The sequence below is a fragment of the Garra rufa genome, chromosome 8 (assembly GCF_049309525.1).
Source record: "Garra rufa chromosome 8, GarRuf1.0, whole genome shotgun sequence".
NCBI classification, from domain to species: Eukaryota; Metazoa; Chordata; class Actinopteri; order Cypriniformes; family Cyprinidae; genus Garra; species Garra rufa.
Window position 1 is genome coordinate 17502866 of NC_133368.1, and position 20006 is coordinate 17522871.

At 35.6% G+C, this 20006-nt stretch overlaps 1 protein-coding gene across 1 annotated transcript in view; it reads right to left on the reverse strand.

The window, feature by feature from the left end:
- The window catches only part of ubr3 (ubiquitin protein ligase E3 component n-recognin 3), an 89702-nt gene that overhangs the window by 13871 nt on the left and 55825 nt on the right, over window positions 1-20006 (reverse strand). The window lies entirely within an intron of this gene.

Sequence of the window (20006 nt, forward strand, 5' to 3'; positions counted from 1 at the left end):
CCCAACACCATACTAACTGTGGTCTAAAACCAGGTGTTTCAGTTTCATTGTCCAACCCCTGTATTATAAGCTATATTCATCAATGCACTGTGTAGACAATTTAAGAATGTACAATGTAATGTATAGACTTACTTGGGACTTTAGTCTGCATGCCTATGATTAGCAATTTTGTTATTGCGTTATTTGGCCTGGTGAGAGCAAATGTATATTAAACGCAAGAGGTCCTAGAATTGAGCCCTGGGGAACTTCTCGTGTTATGGAGGTCCAATCAGTTTCTTGTTTGCCTGTGTTACCATACCAGCTATTGCTTTCTAAATGTCTTCCAAGCAGGCACTATATTTAAAGTTGTAATGCATAGGTCACTAGAAAGAAGGTCCAGTTTGACATTTTAAAGAAATATTGGCAACTTTAATCAAGATTCTCCAAATAGTGGAAATTCTGCCATGATTTTCCAATCCCAAAACCAAATTAAATATGAATGCCGCATGGACCAAATACTTCTAAGCGAATCAAAAACAGGAAATAATGACAAGATGCGATGCTTTGCAACATGCGGTGTATCCAAAACAAAATGAGCAGAGGGCAAACGTGGAGCAACGAGGAGGTAAAGTGCCTTTTATGAGCTCTTTGTGAGTTTGCAAGTGGTTAAAATAAAATCATATGCAAGCAACAAGTGTGCTTAGTCCAGCAGATGGCATTAAGTGTATTCGACTTAAAATGGTGCTGAGCAGAAAGATCAGTTTAAGTCGACCTTTTCCTTTCGTTTGGAGTGTTTGCTGAGTTCCGTCACGAATATACATCACTGAACCTGACAAACCAGGTTGTGAACGTATCACTTTGCCTTTAGGTTCGGTATCTTGAGGTTCACTGTCAAAAATGCCAGTGTGAACGCTAAGTGGACCAGGACCAAATGTATCATTTTCCTTTTTGGTCCGGACCAAATGAACCGAACTACAAGTGTGAACACACCCTTATTTGTGTATTGCTTTTCACAATACATATTTTTAAAGCAGCACAGTATATTAGCCATTAAGTTGTGTCTATTCTAGGTCTTTAGCAGCAGTAGCATTCCAGCTTTCCATCTGCAGGTGGCAGATTGTAGTGGTCCAGATCACTGGAGCTATTTAACTGTGCATTAACCCACCCATGACTTTAAATTCACCCAGTTTACGCTACTTGTTTTACAGCAGTGTTTTAATTGCTTCATTTATCAAGCATTGTGACCTCTCATCAAGTGGATTCAAAGGTAGTCTTTTCCAACCCCAGTGCTGTGATAAAATTAACATTTGAGTTTTATGAATAATCACTGGTCTATGATTTGTCCGAATACGTATTCTTGAAACGCCTCAAAGTCAAGATGAGAAACGTTGCTGTCTTGTAGCAATCTGACCCTTTCCGTTCATGGAGATTTGATGGACTAACAGGCTGCTGATTTGGTCTGTTTTTGTATTTTTATTGCTGAGTATTCAGTATGGTGGGTTTGAAGGTTTGGAGGCAGCATGATGTGCGTCACAGTTTTGACTTTGACATGGTACTTCATTATAGTATGCAAATAGAGAGTGCCATAAATGTGATGTTGGCAGCTAATTAGCATATGATTGCCATTTCTAAAGAGTGTGTATGTGTGTGTTTCAGTGTTGGGGCACCGTTGTCGTAGTGACACACCGAAGCGATTGCCCACCACGGATGAGGAGCATATCTACCCCGAGGACACATGTGGAGCGACCCATGATGTTAGACTGTCCCTTATGCAACGCTACTTTAAAGATGTATGTGCCATATATAAACACTTCAGCCTTCCTTTAACCTCACAATAACATCTCTATAGCATTAACAATATACAACTCATTCTAAAACATTTACTTTTTGTTGAGGCATTTAAGTACAATATGATTGCCTAAGCATTTCACACAGACACAATTTCATTAGGGTTGCACACGGATACTTTAATAATGCAATAAACCACAAGAGGCCAATGCATTACAGTGATGTTAACCACAGTTAAGGATTGTTAGGCACTGTGTGACACGTAGTAAAATTACTGTCTCCTCTGTCCTATTGCTATTATAAAATGAACAATTAGAATAAACAATTCTTCTGCCAGGTAATGGAGTTTATTATCCCAACTGTAGATGGTTTACAGCTGCTGCATTAATATTGAATTCAATTGTGCCTTTGCAAGTATGCACACATCAGCTATTTTAAAGCAGCTTTGGATATTCTAATCAGATTTAAGAGCCATAACTATACGCTTTATAATGCATAGTTTTACACCAGTATATTTTTTATTGTACAGTTGAGGTCAAAAGTGTACCTAGCAGAATTTAAATTATTTTGCAGAATAAGAGGGATCAGACAAAGTTTTATTTATTACTGACCTGAATAAGATACTTCACATAAAAGACATTGACATAGTCCCCAAGAGAAAATAATAGTTTATAATATTTATAAAAATGACCCTGTTCAAAAGTTTACATACGCTTGATTCTTAAGCCTGTGTTGTTACCTGAATGATCCACAGCTGTGTTTTTTTTTTTATCTAGTGATAGTTGTTCACGAGTCCCTTGTTTGTCCTGAACAGTTAAACTGGCTGCTGTTCTTCAGAAAAATCCTTAAGGTCCCACAAGATCCATCTTTTTACAACTCCCTCATATGCAACTATTACAGAAGGTTCAAAGGCTCGCTGATGCTTTAGAAGGATAAAACAATGCATTAATAGCCAGGGGGTGTAAACTTTTGAACAGAATGGAAATGTGTGCATTTTTCTTATTTTGTCTAAATATCTATAATAAATACTGTCCTTCAAAAGCTACAGAAGGTACTTTCAAGTTTCCCAGAAGACAAAATAAGTTATATTTACCCTGATCTACCCTAAATCCAACTATTATTTTCTTTTGGGGGCTATATGTAAACATCTTTTATGTGAAATCTCTTATTTAGGTTAGTACTAAATAAAAAATAACGCATTTTGTATGATCTCTCTTATTTTGGTAAAATAATTAACATTCTGCAAGGTGTATGCAGCTGTATAAGCACAGTATTGTTTTTCTTTTCCCTTTTTTGGTTTGCTTTTAGTTCGTTTTTAATCTATTTTAATTATTCTTTACATTAACTTCTTTATCTGGACTCAGAAGTGAAATATCAATAATGGGATAGGTAATTCAAAATAATTAAAATCATGTTGATCCACGCTTGTATGACTTTTTTCTTTCATGGAAAGTAGACAAAAAAACTTTTCAAAATGTCTTTTGTGTTTCACAAAAGAAAGTAAGTCATGCAGATTTGGTGAGTGAAAAAAAAACTTATTATTGTTAGTATTAAAAGCCTTATTTTTTCATTTAAAGAGTTTATTAATAAATGCAATCAAAATGTGTTGTTAACTTGTTTATTAGCTTGTGAGTGATGCTCTTCTTTTTTTCTTTTTATTGCGTTTAATTTCCCAGAGTTCCTGTTTGCAGTCTGTGTCTATTGGCTGGGACGGGGGTGTGTATGTGCAGACGTGTGGCCACACTCTGCATATAGACTGTCACAAGTCTTACATGGAGTCTTTACGGGTGAGAATCCATCAGCTCTTTATACTGAAGGCTATGCTGTAAAGAGCTTTAACTTTAGTGGTTCATCATACATTTGGAAGAGCTATAGAGGAAGTCTCATGTGTTTTTGTTCACTGCCTCCAATCCAATAGCCTACCTAGCATTTAAATGCTCTTAATTGATTTAACCAAACAGATAATCCTTGAGTCATTCATCCAGCTTTCTAATATAAAGTGGTTTCTGATCTAGAGTCTGTCAGGACTGGAGTTTGACTCCCCCTGTCAAAGAGATGTTCAGTATGCACCGTTCACACACTCTGTCAGCTTTGTTACAAACCTCAATCCATCATTTATTAAAATGTCCCACAGGGCCTGTGCCTTGTGAACCGCAGACTCTAGACTGTAGGAACTGCCATTATTGATTGTTATACATAAAGACTATTAATTTAATTCTGTTTATCTACTGTGTGAAAAAAAAAAAAAACTTTTTATTTTGTATTGCTACATTTTGTTGATACACAAGTAGGTTTGTTCAACAATGCTTTGCACCATGTACAAATATAACATTTGTTCACATTATTTTTAGACCGTTACTTCAGACTGTTTGTTCTCAACTGAACCTTTCAAAAAAGTGTTATGCTAATAAGGGCAGTCTGATATCATCATCTGCTTAATAATCTGTAACATGAGCAGACACTGATGTTCAGAACAAGAGAGGGGGTTTAAAGGTCCCATATTGTACACATTTCTGGAGGTTTATTTTAGTTGTTGATGTCCTTAAGAATATATATTTGCGGTATAAGTGCCAAAATCCATCTCAATATATTTTTACAGCTCCTTTTTTAGGAGCTCTGTCAAAAACAGGTCGATTTTGGCCCGTCTAATTAATATTCATGAGCCTCTCTTCTGATTGGCCTGTTGTTTTCTGAGTGACGCACAGCCAGGCCACTCACAGGTAACTACGGTCACGTATCTTTCTAGCCGAAACCAGAGCAATAGAGAGAGCCTAGCCTGCTGATACTCAACAGGATATTTCAGAATGATCATTAATGTTTTTTCTTTTTCAAACACCGAATGCAGTAAGCTACATAACTGTTGCTTTAGTAAAGCCCCTTTCACAATGCGCGTTGATTCTGGAAAATTACAGGAACGAGCGCTGTGTGAACAAAAGCCTAAACCATAAACCATAAAGGCAGTGTTGTAGTGATGATGAATGTCACCCTGCGACTCTTCACGACAAAAAATACGTACAAAGTGGAATGAAGCGGCGATCGGGCAGAGCCAACTCTTCACTATCAGCGCTGATGCACAGTTTGTTCAGGTTAGTTTCAGTTTAGTGAAACGTACGCATTACATCTCACATCCAAACGTCACATGTCTTTATGGGTCGTTACACACAGATTTCGGAAAACAACTGTGAATTAACCAAATTAAACAATTACGGAACAAATCATGGGACACATTATCCGTGTATTTACCGGAATCGCTGTGTGAAAGAGGCTGAAGTTGACCTGCCACTGGTCTCTTATATTCACGTTGTTCTGAAGCCTGTGCAATGATGTAGTTTCGACATCTATCGACTGAATGGGGTTTTCTAGATTAGTTTCCGTGTTGTTGTTGCTTAGCAATGTTATGGACCCGATGTTGTCTGGGTTTGACAAAAGGAGGGTGGGACTGGGACGTGATTGGTGCTCGGGGTGGTGACTGAAGGCGGTGACTGAGTCGATCGGACGTCACATCATTACGGAAATCACAGCGGCTCGTGAAAATGAACAGCTACTTTAAGCAGGCTGTGTGCAGTTTACTGTGGATTGACTGTTTTGAAACTCATATGGTAGTTACATAGCCCCTAGACCTCAGTTATCATGGAAAAAGCCAGGAAATTTCGATTTTGACAATATGGGACCTTTAAGGGTGTCCTTTTAGTTGTAGTGCTACCAGCACTTTAGTCTCAGTCTCAGGTGACAAAGCCAAGGTTGTGATTGATATTACACAATCTGAAGCTCCAATCTGATTGGTTAAAATTATGCATATATATTATGCGTATTATGTATATATGTATATGTATATATATGTATGTATGTGTGTGTGTATGTATATGTTTTTTCTCCAAATATCAGTAACAGCCACAGCAGAACTGTTTTGCGTCTCTGAGCAACACACAACGGTGTTTTGTTAATGAATCAATTGGCCGTTTAAACAAATCAGTTGAATGAATGACTCATTTCATATATCACTATTGAATAAATATCTCCTAATTATAGTTTTCAATCAAATTCTAGAAAATTGAGATGCCATTTTTTCCCCATTATTGCACACCCCTACTTCGAGTAAAATTCAAATATTTGATAGCTTTTTTTAGATTTGTCAACTTTCCATTTACTTGCGTTGGACTTATAACAGATCAAAATGTAACCCAGGACCACAAAACCAGTCATAAGGGCCATTCCGTACAATCCATTGATGTATGGTTTGTTAGGATAGGACTATATTTGGCCGAGAACCGTTTGAAAATCTTGAATCTGAAGGTGCAAAAATATCAAAATATTGAGAAAATCACCTTTAAAGTTGTCTAAATGAAGTTCTTTGCAATGCATATTACTAATCAGAAAATAAGTTTTGATATATTTACAGTAGGAAATTTACAAAATATCTTCATTGAACATGATCTTTACTTAATATCCTAATGATTTTTGCCATAAAAGAAATAATTTGACCCATATTTGACCCCGTCTTTCTTTCTTCAGTCAATAAGAAATTGTTTCTTGAGGAAAACATTTCAGGATTTTTCTCCATATAATGGACTTCAATGGTGCCCCCAAGTTTGAACTTCCAAAATGCAGTTACATGCAGCTTCAAAGGGCTCTTAACGATTCCAGCCGAGAAAGAACGGTCTTATCTAGCGAATCAATCAGTTATTTTTGAAACAAACTCAATATTTCTGTACTTTCTAACCTCAAACCTTTGTCTTGTCTATGTTTACATGAACTCTGTTTTTTCTGGTTCATGACAGTTAGGGTATGTCAAAAAATCTCGTTTTCTTCCCCTTCTTAAAAATCGTCCTATAGTACATTGCTTCAGACGTATTGACCCAGTGTTTTACATAGTGAACATGCAAAGATCATCAAACACCCTTTACAAAAAAAAAAAAAAAACGGTAAAACGGCGATCTAGGATGATTTTGAAGTTGAAGAAGACAACGAGATGGGAGTTTTTCAACATACCCTAACTGTATTGACTCAGATTACACAGACTACGCATGCGCATCAGAGGGATGAAACAAGACGAGCATTTGAGGTTAAAAAGTATATAAATTGTCAATTTGTTTCGAAAATGACAGATCGTTTCACTAGATAAGTCCCTCGGCTGGGATTGTTTAGAGCCATTTGAACCTGCATTTAAACTTCATCAAAGTTCAAACTTAGGGGCACCATTGAAGTCCACTATATGGAGATAATTCCTAAAATGTTTACCTCAAGAAACAATTTTTTTATGACTGAAGCAAGATAGACATGAACATCTTGGATGGCAAAGTGGTAAATTATCTGTACATTTTTGCTCTGGAAGTGAACTAATCCTTTTCCGGTTTACCATTATATCTATTTCTAAGAAACTTTCAGCTGTTAAACCTCTTTATATCACCTGAAAATAATCCTCTGTTGTATTTGTTTGCTTTCAGAACGATCAGGTTCTTCAAGGGTTTTCTGTGGATAAGGGCGAGTTCACCTGTCCGCTGTGTCGTCAGTTCGCCAACAGTGTTTTGCCCTGTCGTCCTGGGCGCGGGATGGAGACGGGCACCTGGCACGCACCCAGTAACAAGAGCATGTCCACACTGGTGAAGGAAGTGGAAGAACTTCAGGAGCAGCTGGGCATTTTCCCAGTAAGCGCCAGCCTAAAGCAGAGAGATCCCATACTGGTATTTATTAGAGCGCACTCCCCTTCCCTCCCCTCTTTTCTGTTGTGTCCATCTCATCTCTCCATCCTGATTCAGAGTAAGAACTCGTGTGCCACTCACCTCCATCATGTGATCCTTCATGCCCCGCCAAACGTTTGCTGTGATTTTAACATCTCATAACACAAACATCTCAAGCCAGTATCATTGACTTGCATGTCAGGCCATGAAACTCTGCTCTGACACACAGAGGCCTTCACAAAGTGTTTTTTTTCCCCTCATAGGCGGAGTCAAATCTGAGTAAAGAAATGGAATCTGTTATAAAGGACATTAAAAACACCACACAGAAAAAATACATGGATTATGGGAAGAACCCAGGTTCACCCGACAATGATTTCCTGTTCATGTACTCCGTGGCCAGGTAAGGAGGAGTCATAAAATGTGTGTGTGTGTGTGTATATATATGATTAATTTAAATTTTCTCATAGTATTATAAGGAAGTTAAATCCATTCAGTTGCAAATGTTTCCAGTAGAAAGAGTGAATTGTGTGTCAATTTAGCAGCATTTATGAAAGAAAAAAGATGGTATTGAAAGAATATTGACGACTGTTTACCTGCTTGTATATTCAGTTTTTTTTTTTTTTGGATCCTTCCCTTCTCTTACACTTTTTGCCCATTAGCTTTTTTCATTATTTAATTAATTTGTGTTCTATGTCTTTATTTGTTCATTTATTGTTTGTTCTTGTTTTTACTTTTTGAATCATTCTTTTTGAAACAATTTATTTGTTTGCTTTTGAATTCTTTCCTGTGCGCTTTTCTTCCATTCTTCTTGTTTTTTTGTTTGTTGTTGCTGATCAGTGTTTAGTTTGCTTGCCTTTGTTCCTTGCTTCTTTTACTCTTTTTCGTTGGTTTGTTTATTCTCTTGTTTGCTCTTTTGTTTGCTTGTCTTTTTGGTTTATTTTTTCTTTATTTAATTAGTTTTCTCTTTTGATCTTTCATTATTTCTTATGTTCCATTCTTTCTTTTGTTTGTTTTTGAGCTTGTGCTTTTTTTTGTTTGTTTCTTTCATTGTGTTAGTCTTATTTTTTTCCTTATCAGTTTTTTATTGTCTTGTTCTGTTTTTGTGTGTTCATTTCTTGTGATTTGTTCTTTTATTTTGTATGTCTGGCTGTATCTGATCACATTTAGTCAGTTAGCTTCATCTTGACAGTTCAGTGATTCCAAGATGTCCACCTGCGCCCACTCCAGCATCTTTAGTTCTGTCCTGTCTTTAGCAGGATGATGATTCTCAGGCCATTAGCCCCTCTACACCTCTCTTTCCTTCTGTCTCTCTGTGGCTTTGAGCAGCTGTCTCACTATAAGTCACTTATCAGTGGCTGGCAGGTGGAAGCACGACCCAGTGCATTATCTATGTGAAATTGCCTGTTTCATTCCTTTTCTCCTCCCTACGCTCTTTCTTCTCTTCTAGGAAGCTTTTAAGATTCTGTTAAGCAGCTGTAAGATACAACATGCACGCTGTTAATTTAAACCGTTTGATTTTAGGGCACAGGTTGTCTCTAGATTTTCTGATTTCGGCTCATCTTCGATTCATCTGTTTGTGTGTATAGAACACATAATATCGAATTCTTCACATAATAATTGCACATGGCCCAGTTATTGTGTTAGTGTTTTTACTCCTATTAGGGTAAATTGTCAGTAAAAACTGCAAAAAGTTCCCGAAAAATAAAATAACGATGAGATGGCAGTTTTAATAGACACTATATTATAATAGACACTTTTTTATGTTGTAAAACATTGGATTGTTTGAAGAAAGTATTATATGATGGTATTTATAAATCTTAGTTAACATTAGTTTATAAAAATGCTACTTTTGATTCTAATAGTATATTAGTACATGTTGAAATTAACTAAAATAAATAAATGAAGTATTTTTTGTTGTTAGTTCATGTTAACTAATGTAGTAACAAATAACAAATTTAATGTAACACTTTACAATAAGATGTCATTTGTTAACATTAGTTAGTGTATTAATTTACATGAACGAACAAACAACAATACAATTTTTACACTATTTATTCATCTTTGTCAATGTTAATCAAAATGCAATCGTTCATTGTTTGTTCTTGCTGTTTTAGTTTCCTATTTAGAGTATCATTTTATTTAAAAAAAAAAAATGAAAAAGAAGACTTAACTAAGCTGTTTAAGACTTTCGTTGTATGAACAAAATACTGAGGTGTTTCTCAAATTATCATCTTTATCATGTTCAATAATTTATTTTAGGTCGTTGTAGCCTAAATGATTGTGTGTAATAAATTTTATGTTTAATCAAATCAAATATTTCTCTCTAAAGCTACTATTTGTAATGTACTTGATACTTTCTCATTTAACACAATAATGGCTTTAATATTTAGTGGATACTTTCACAGCCAAATTTAATTTGTGATTTAATTAGATAAGTTACACCTAATGTAATTAATTAGATTAAAAATTTTAGTCGACTGACAGCGCTACTTAAAATATATTATAGTATGTTTTATACTAAGTCATTGTAAAAGGAGAAGTACAGCTCTAAAATCTAGACCACATTATCGCATTATATTAGGCTTCAGGTAAAATCAGAATCATTGGAACTGTTGAGAATTACCTGCAGAGCTGCTCATGCTGACTATCTCTCTCTCTCTCTCTCTCTCTCTCTCTCTCTCTCTCTCTCTCTCTCTCTCTCTCTCTCTCTCTCTCTCTCTCTCTCACAGGACAAATCTGGAGTTAGAGTTGGTTCATCGTGGGGGGAATCTGTGCAGTGGAGGGGCCAGTGCTGCTGCCAAACGCTCCTGTCTCAGTGAGTACTTCCATCTTTCTCTCTGTCTTTTTTTTTTTTTTTAAGTTTAATATTTTGTTTGTTTGTTTTGTTTTGGTTTTTTACATTAGTTGTCAGTGATAATTGCCTGATCATTCAGCTGTTATCGAAATTTTTAGTGTCTAACTATGCCCTCTAGGCAGATGTTTTTAGGTACAAATCCACTTCAGCATTGTTAGTAGATAAAACTTGTTTAGAGAGTCAATTTATTCATTTGATTACATCAAAACCTTTTACAGCCAAGTTACAATTAAACCACTCTTTATGTATCACATCAGCCATATTAATCAACCAGTAGCCTTGAACTAACCACAGTTTCATTCTCTGGAGTAATCTGAAGTTCATAGTCTTCAATTAAATGTTCAAGGGCACAATGAGTTCATCGCTGGTAACTGCAAGCTTGAATTCGCTTAAGGCCATGGCACTGAACCTTAACCCCTACAACACACCATCCCAAATGAAATTTCTCTGTTGAGAAGTAAACCCTGGTTGTCCATGTGGCAGGTGGACTACTGTCCATAATTCAAGTGCCAGATAACTGTTCAAGTTGTTCAGGAACGCCATTCTTCTGGGATGTTGGATTATGGATGAGGCTGATGGACACATGGAGAATGTCCAGACTGGTGTTGGTGCATTTTTTTAAGTTGACCAGTCAATCGACACACATCCACATAGTGGCTCTGTATAAATGAGTGTGTCTCTTTGAGCTCTTGTGAAAAAAGGCAGGCTGAAGAGATTTCACACTCCAGCAATGCAGCCATTTTCTGAGCTACATTAAACACACATCCACAGAGAGGGCCAGATTTACTCAGTCTCAGTACATTAGAGATCAGATCAGCAAGAGAACAAGAAAATAGAAAGTATGGACAAAGAGTGGTTTCTAGGATGTTTGATTTTTTTTTTTTTGGTTAGGTTTTGTTTGGTATTTCGTTTGGTTTGGTTTGGTTTCTGGTTTTGCTTTGTGTTTCTTTTGTGTGTGTTTGTGGTGCTTTGTTTGGGGTTTTGTTTCTGGTTTGGTGTTTGTTCTTATGTTTTGTTTTGGTTTTTCATTTGGATTTTTTGTTTGGTTTTTGTTTTTTTCTGGGGTTTCTTTTGTTGTTGGTTTGGTTTCTGGTTTTGCTTGGTGTTTTTTGTGTTTGTAGTGTTTTGTTTGGAGTTTTATTTGGATTTTTTTTTTTTCTGGGTGTTATTTTTTGGTGTTTTGTTTTTCTGGCTTTGTTTGATTTAGTTTTTTTGGTTGGTTCTCTGGTTTTGTTTGGTATTTCATTTGGTTTCTGTTTTTGCTTGGTGTTTTTTGTTTGCGGTGTTTTGTTTAGAGTTTTGTTTTGTTTCTGGTTTTGTTTTGGTTGGTGTTTCATTTGGATTTTTTTATTTTGTTTTTCTTTTTCTGGGTGTTTTTTGTTTCTGGTTTTGTTTAGTGTTTGGAGTTTTGTAGAATTTTTTTGTTTGTTTTTTATTTTGGTTTTGTTTGGTATTTAGTTTGATTTGGTTTCTGTTTTTGCTTGGTGTTTTTTTTGTGTGTGTGTGTGGTGTTTTGTTTGGAGTTTTGTTTCTGATTTCGTTTGATTTTTTTTTTCAATTCAAGTTTATTTGTATAGCTCTTTTCAAAAAAATCATTGCAAAGCAGCTGTACAGCAAATGTAGGTTTCTACAATATATTTAGTAGCTTACTAGTGGTGACTATATCAAGTTGATGTACATATGGCATAGATGCAATGGTAAAAACGTAATCAAACAGATGATGAACACTATTAACAGTAATAATTATATGTTGCAATCAAACGCATAGCAAAATGTGGTAGTGCTGTATGTTGTTTCAGGGCTGGCATCATCAGAGGTCCTCTGAGGAGTTGGTGTCATCTCTTCTCGGGTATTTTGAATCCAGACTGAAGCTTGTGTAATTCCTAGTTACCAGAGAAACAAATAGAGAAATAATTTGCTAAAGAATGTTAATGTGCATTTGATTAGATGTAACTGAAGTACAAGGTTATGAGATGTGTCTTTAATCTAGATATAAACAGAGAGAGTGTGTCTGAACCCCGAAGGTTATCAGAAAGGCTGTTCAGAGTTTGGAAGCCAAATGCAAAAAAGCTCTCCCTCCTTTAGTGGACTTTGCTAGGTACTACCAAAAGTCCAGAGTTTTGCGACCTTAGGGAGCGTGATGAATTGTAGCGTGGTAGAAGACTAGTTAGGTATGCAGGAGCTAAACCATTAAGGGCCTTATAGATAAGAAGTAATATTTTGTAACTGATATGGAACCTAATAGGTAGCCAGTGCAGAGACTGTAAAATTGTTTTAATATGATCTTATTTTCTTGACCTGGTAAGGCAGCTGCATTTTGGACTACCTGTAACTTGTTTATTTGTTTGGTTTTGATTCTAGTTTTGTTTGGTATTTTGTTTGGTTTGGTTTATGTTTTTGCTTGGTGTTTTATTTTTTTGTGTGTGTGGTGTTTTGTTTTGTTTCTGGTTTTGTTTGGTGTTTGGTGTTTCGTTTCTGGTTTTGTTTTGGTTTAGGTTTTTTTTGGTCTGGTTTGCTTGGTGTTTTGTTTTTTTTATGGGGGCAGACATGCACATGATAATCACAGGAGGATATGAATGTGTGAGGATGGGGGTGGTGGAGAGATTTGAGCGATGCAGATTCAGTTTCAGCTATCCGTCTACATGATAAACTGATTGTGAAGAGGATAGAAACGAGGATGGAGGATTGGAATGAATATCTGGAGATCCGTTTTTTGTGGTGTGGTGTTTTGTTTCTGGTTTTGTTTGGTGTTTGTTTTTGTTTTTTTGTTTTTTGTTTTTTTGGTTTTGCTTGGTGTTTTTGTATTATGTTTTTGTTTCTAGTTTTTTTGGCTTGGTTTTGTTTTGGTGTTTGGAGTTTTTTTTTCTGGTTTTGTTTCATGTTTGTTTTTTGTTTGGTTGGTTTTGTTTATGGTTTTGCTTGGTGTTTGTTTTTTGTTTTGTTTGATGTTTGGTTTTGTTTGTTGTTTTTGTTTGGTTTCCTTTCTGGTTTTATTTGGTTTTGGTTTGTTTTTGTTGTGTTTTTATCTGATTGGTTTGGTGTGATATTGGTTTGCAGTGTCATGATACAAAGTTTAATAGTTAAATCCAATGATTTGTTCAAATGTAAGTGGCTGGTAAAAAGTAGTTGCCTTTCAGAATGACTCTGGTCTATACTACTGCTGTCAGATTTGCCATCAGATATTCTGTCGTAAGTCAGAGGAATTCTGGGTTGTATTTAGGAGAATTGAGTGTCATTTGATGTTAATTCTTTCTCTGGATCGTTTGCCATTCAAACCCCTGGCCACAAACACCTCTCAAGTATCTTTCTAGCTTGTGTTTCATGTCTATGTGATTGATGGCTTGTGAATGGGGGCAAATATGCACATTATAATCACAGGTGGATGGAGACGGAAGGTCAATATGAATGTGTGAGGATGGGGGTGATGAAGAGATGTGAACAATGCAGAGATCTCAGTTTTGGCTGTCCGTCTACATTTGTTAAGTGAATAGAAACAAGAAGATGGAGGATTGTAATGAATATCTGGAGAGCTCACTTTTCATGCATCATCATAACTGAGGTTTAAAGAGCGTTCACACACATTGTTGCAGTAAAACAGAATACAAATGTATTTTTAACACCCAAACTTGCTGCTAGATGTCTGAGACATCATAAGGAGATAGACAGGACTCAAAATGGACTAAAAATTAAGATTTGCAGTTTAGAATAACTGTTCTACTCCAGTATAGTTATTTGAAATTGAGTAGCCATTACTTCAGTCTTCAGTGTCACACGATCCTTCAGAAATCATTCTAAAATGCTCTAATACGTCTACCTTAGTTACCTATAGGTGGTGCTATTGCTCTGTCCTTGAGTCTGTAGATGAGCCAGCAATCTTGTATGTGGCTGATGTTTTGCTTCTGGTAATAATGCATTTCTGGCATCTTGTCTGCACTAAGAATCTACAGAGCATCTAAAAGCAGACAAGTCTGTGAGATATGCCACATCTTTTATTGCATTCAGAGGAGATGAAATTAGCTGAAATTGCTAATTTGACATTAGAAATTCAATATCAGTTATTCTTTTCATGATGTGACAGTCACAACCTGTTCATCCACATTAGATGTACTGCTCACAGAGGTGGTTAAAAGTATTGTTTTTTTTTTTTTTAACAATTACATTAAATTGATTACAAGTGACAGTAAAAACAATGTTAGAAAAAAAACAGATGCTATTCTTGTGAAATCTGTACTCATTAAAGAATCCTAAAAAAAATGCACCTGTATCACTTTTTTTCATGAAATTGTTAATATTAAATGTGTTTTGAGCAGCTAATCAGCATATTAGAATGATTTCTGAAGGATCATGTGACACTGAAGACTGGAGCAATGAATGAATTCAAATTTGTATCACATATATATATATATATATATATATATATATATATATAACATTTAAAAAAAAATTCAAAACAGTGTGTTGTAGTGTTGTAATCTGTCTGCTGAGGTAAAGCTTTGCTACTGAAATCACTGCAGGTAGGGGGCAGCAGTGATCCACAGCAAATGTTGAAGGCATTGATCAGTGTGTAAAAGGACAGGTTTTCATGAGGTCTGATATCTGTCACATCCTCCTGCACGCCTGGAGGCTCTACGCAAACTCCATTCATCATGCTGCACACACTAACACTGGTGTGTGTGTTCTCTGTGTGTTTCAGATCAGCTGTTTCATGTGCTGGCCATGCACATGCGTCTCTACAGCATAGACTCAGCATACAACCCCTGGACCAGACTCACACAGATCACGCACAGCAGAGACACTGAGTGAGTACACACAAACACACACACAAAATCACATTTCCTGAACAGAGACTTTTTTTTTTATATATATATATATATATAAAATGATGAATTACTAAACTAGTGTTGAACTGCACTACCCATTAATCTTGAGCAGAGATCCGAAAAGTTGCTGTAATTATGGAAATAAAATTGTTGGCAATGAATAAATCAAATCAGAATATTAGAATGATTTCTGAATGATCATGTGACACTGAAGACTGGCGCAATAATGCTGAAAATTTAGCTTTACCATTACAGGAATACACTTAATAATTAAGGTGCTTTAAAAGGTTCTTCACAGCAATGCCATAGAAGAACCATTTTTGGTTCCACAAAGAACCATTCAGTCAAAGGTTCTTTAAAGAAACATCTCTTTCTTACCATTTTATAATCTGAAGATGTTTAAGGTTCTTTATGGAACCATTTAGACAAAAAAAGGTTCTTCTATGGCATCGTGAAACACCTTTATTTTTAAGAGTATAGATTACATTTTAAAGTATATTCATTATTATTTTTTTTAATTTGTAATAATATTTCACAATAATATAGTTTTTACTGTGTTTTGATCAAATAAATGCAGCCTTGAAGAGCATAAGAGACTTCTTTCAAAAACATTAATTAGAGAAATAATCACAGTAGCGTTTACTGTTTTAATTGAAATTAAATTAACATTAAATTAATTTAACTTTTTGTTCATAAGTGAATTACACAACGAAACCAGTCTTAAGTAGCACAGGTATATTTGTAGCGATAGCCAAAAATGCATTGTATGGGTAAAAGATCACTTTTTCTTTTATGCCAAATATCATTAGGATAATGAGTAAAGATCATGTTTCATGAAGATATTTTGTAAATTTCCTACTGTAAAAGTATCACAACTTAATTTTTGATTGGTAATATGCATGGCTAAGAACTTCATTTGGATAGCTTTATAGGCGAATTTCTTGATATTTAGATTTTTTTTTAAATCCTCAATTTCCAGATTTTAAAATATTTGAATCTCAGCCAAATATTGCCCTATCCTAACAAACTATGCATCAATTGGAAGCTTATTTATCAGCTTTCAGATGATGTTTAAATCTCAATTTAAAAAAAAAAGTACACTTATGACTGGTTTTGTTGTCCAGGGTCACAGTTAAACATTTAAAGACACATGCACAAAAATGTATATACAAAAGTAATATATAAAAAAATGAATAACATAACACAGAAGGCAGAAGATTCTGCTGGCTTTTTCTGATGTTTCTTTGCTGCTGCATCTTTTCAAAAGGGAGAGAGACTTGCGCAAACGGGGTTTCCATAGATACCAATAACTGCTGCATCTGGCAAATTATGGTGTGCAGCACTACATTTCATGAGTGCTGCGCTTTATTTTGAGGGTTTATGGCTGTGTGGAGGTTACCGCTCACCGTGTCTCCTGTTTAAAAGGCACTTAACACTCTCGGGCTGCTTAAATAGCCTCATTTCTCCTGCGTTGGGGCGGCAAGACAGGGTTTTCACCTGTGCGTCTCTTAGGACTGTTAGACAGGCTGGACTCAGAGGGGAGGCAGCTGTGCCTATAAATACCTTGTTAGAGGCTTTTGAAGGAAAACTCTGTCACTAGACCCCTCAGGCACTTTGGCTGATCTATTAATACAGCCATTTGAATAAAACCACTGCACTCCCTGTTTCTGCCTTCGTGTAATCACTTACCAAGCACAAAATACAATGTGTTTTTATTATCTGAGAGGTAGTTTTTGGACAGTAAAGTTATTTTTAATATGTTTGGATGTCATTACATTTGCTGGGTGCAGAATATCAAAGCATCATCTGCATTCAGATGCTGCACAAGCTTTGGTGATTTTTAGTGGATGTATAAAGTCTCCTCAAGTGTAAGAAACCCTAGACATAGTCAAATGAACTTTAAACATAATCCACTAAATTTACAAATCAAAAAACGTCAGCATAGTTTAATTTTGAAATGTTAAAGTTGATGAGAACTTGCGTGCCGATTGCCAACAAAACCTTGACATTTGATGCCGTTTCACTTTCCATCTGCAGTTCTGAACCATGACCGGTGTCTTTTATAGTTGGAACCACTCAATCTTTCAGTGTCAAACGATGTGCAAATCCAGCTTCGAATTGGGCCTTGTTTATGAAACGTTCCTCAAAAACACACTTGCAAAACTCAGTTTCTGTCCCGGAAAAAAAAAACTGCATCATCCACTGTTCACGTAACGCTGAGTTCTTCAGGAAGCTGAGCAAGGTTATCTTGGCCTTACAACCAAAACCACACTTTTTTAGAGACATTCTTCCCGAGTAAGTCTCGTGCAGCCAAATGAAGCACGTTGATAGGCGTGTCCTTGCTCTCGCTCTGGTTGATGTGTGCACGGGTGCGCTCTTTCGGGAGAAATGCCCATACAAAGAGTTCCACCCTTCAGGACGTCATGAAGAGCAATGATCGAAAAAAACTTTCTGAACCTTTTTTTCTGAAACCTGAAGTGTGTATTCGGCACAGAAAAACTCATACGTCCAAATAGTTTTGTATCGCAAGGTTTAGCATGAGAATCCAACTCTTCAACAGTGTAAATAACTTAACATGCATGAAACAGCATTGGACCCCCCTTTAAGAAAGTGTGCTTGTGTGTCTGTGTGTTTGAGTGTGCATCCAATACCTTTAGGTGATGAATTCTGCTCTAATGGACAGCACTTTGTCCCACACACTCAAATAATTGGCTTCTAAATTAATAAATATTTGCTTAAAGAATATATTCCTTTTATATTGTAATTGCAGCCTTGGGTTTATGGAACCTGCCCACCTTCTGTACATTTACAGTAAATCTCCTTTGAAAGAATTTGAAGCCTTGTGAATATTCACCTACAGTATTTAGTCCCGTTCTTATATAATGATTTAACGTCTACAATGTCTTGCAAAAGTATTCATACCCCTTCATTTTTTTCACATTTTATGATGCAGCCTTATGTTAAACTGCTTTAAATTAGTTATTTTTCCCCATATCAATTTACACTCCATACATTATAATGACAAAGCACAAAACAGATTTGTGACAAATTTATGAAAAATAAAACTGAAATAAGCACAGTGTATGGTTGTGCCGATAGTGTTGTGTTATGGCCATAGTCTGAGGTATTTGCCATTAACGATAGCAAGACAATTATTATTATTATTATCCATCAAAAATAGACTAGGCACTTATATTTAGTGGAGCAGCGTGGAGAGCTGTTCTGGAATACTTCAGAAATGGAGTGTAGATTGATGTGGAAAAAAGTCATTTAAAGCAGTTTAACATAAGGCTGCAACATAAAGTGTTAAAAAAATAAGGGGTATGAATACTTTTGCAAGGCATTGTATCTTCCTGTGCAAGATAGACGTGAAAGTATTGTCAGTAGATCACAACATCATGTATGATTTTGTGTGTGTGTGTGTGCGTGTGTGTGTGTGTGTGTGTGTGTGTGTGTGTGTGTGTGTGTGTGTGTGTGTGTGTGTGTGTGTGTTTTAAATCAGTTCTGTTTTTGAAAGTGGTCATATTTTCTGTGTTTCTGAAGCATTTGGTCTTATATTTTTGTATGATTTTGTTTTTGTGTGCAGGTACTGTGATGATGAACGTCCTGAGGTGCCCATGCTCTTCAGAGACGTCCCGTCCCTCCTCATCATCTTTATCCTTACCATGCCTCAGCCTTTACGCAAAGGTAACACACGCACAAAGAGTACGGCGTTTTATACATGCATAATTAAATTTCATCAAGCAAACTGTTCATTTTCATATTTTAATGGTAAAAGTAAATGGCTAAACAATCAAGTGTTATATTAGCAGATATATTGTTAATGATAAAAATGTGATATAAAAAAGTAATAACTAAATCCAAAACGATCAATCATATATTATCATATATTAAACTTTTAAATGCAACAATTTGAAGTTTACAAGTAATTTGGTAATTAATAAATACAAGAGTGCATCCTGTGACTACCTCAAAACAAATCAACTGACAAATTAATTTGCAAAAATTATTACTATGGACTGTAATGAATACAATTCCAAATACATTTTTTGTAATATCTATGTCTTGTATCTTGTAATATCTATTTAATGATATAATCGGTTGTCTTAAATGAAAAATAGTCAGTTGTCTCAGACAATGTAATTAATTAACTTGTGGTTAAGATATTTCTTGAAAAGTATTTGTATTGTAGTAAAAAAAATTTGGTTTAAAATTGCTTTGATCGTGACTGAAAATGATGTCATGATAAATATTTTGGTTTAGAATTAGATTTCTTTAAAGATTATGGTTAAAAAATGACCTAAAACCATTTTAACTGAAATGGACTTAAATCATTGCGAAGATTTTAGTCATATCACACACCACTAAGTAGTTTAAGCAGGAAGCTTTTGGAAAGTCAAGACATGAGGAAGACAATGGCAAGGAATGGAAAATTTCATTTGGCAATTTGAACAAATTTGGTTTTAAAAATGGTTGCTACAGTGCTTTTATTAGATTTTTGTATTCTCTCCTGCAAAGTGCTTCTAAGCATTTTTATTTGAACCTCTGTTCACACAGTCCTAAGAATGTCATTTGCCGTGATGCATAAAGCCAACCAATAAAAAAACACATAAGAGAAAATGACCATGATGCTCAGTGCTGCACTAGATGGACCATTTACAGCACTTAAAAAAAGAACATCTTCCTCTTTCCCCTCACATGTGACTTTAGTCTTTTAGATGGGCCATGACTGTCATTTGGCTGATCACTGGTCATTGATTGGCACTCAAATAAGAATCATGTGTTTTGTCGTTGGGAGCATGGGATCGATTTGAGTCCATCAGTGTGAACACAAGACAATAACGATTGTATCAGAACAGAAACAGGCTGTGCATGTGTTAGAGTATA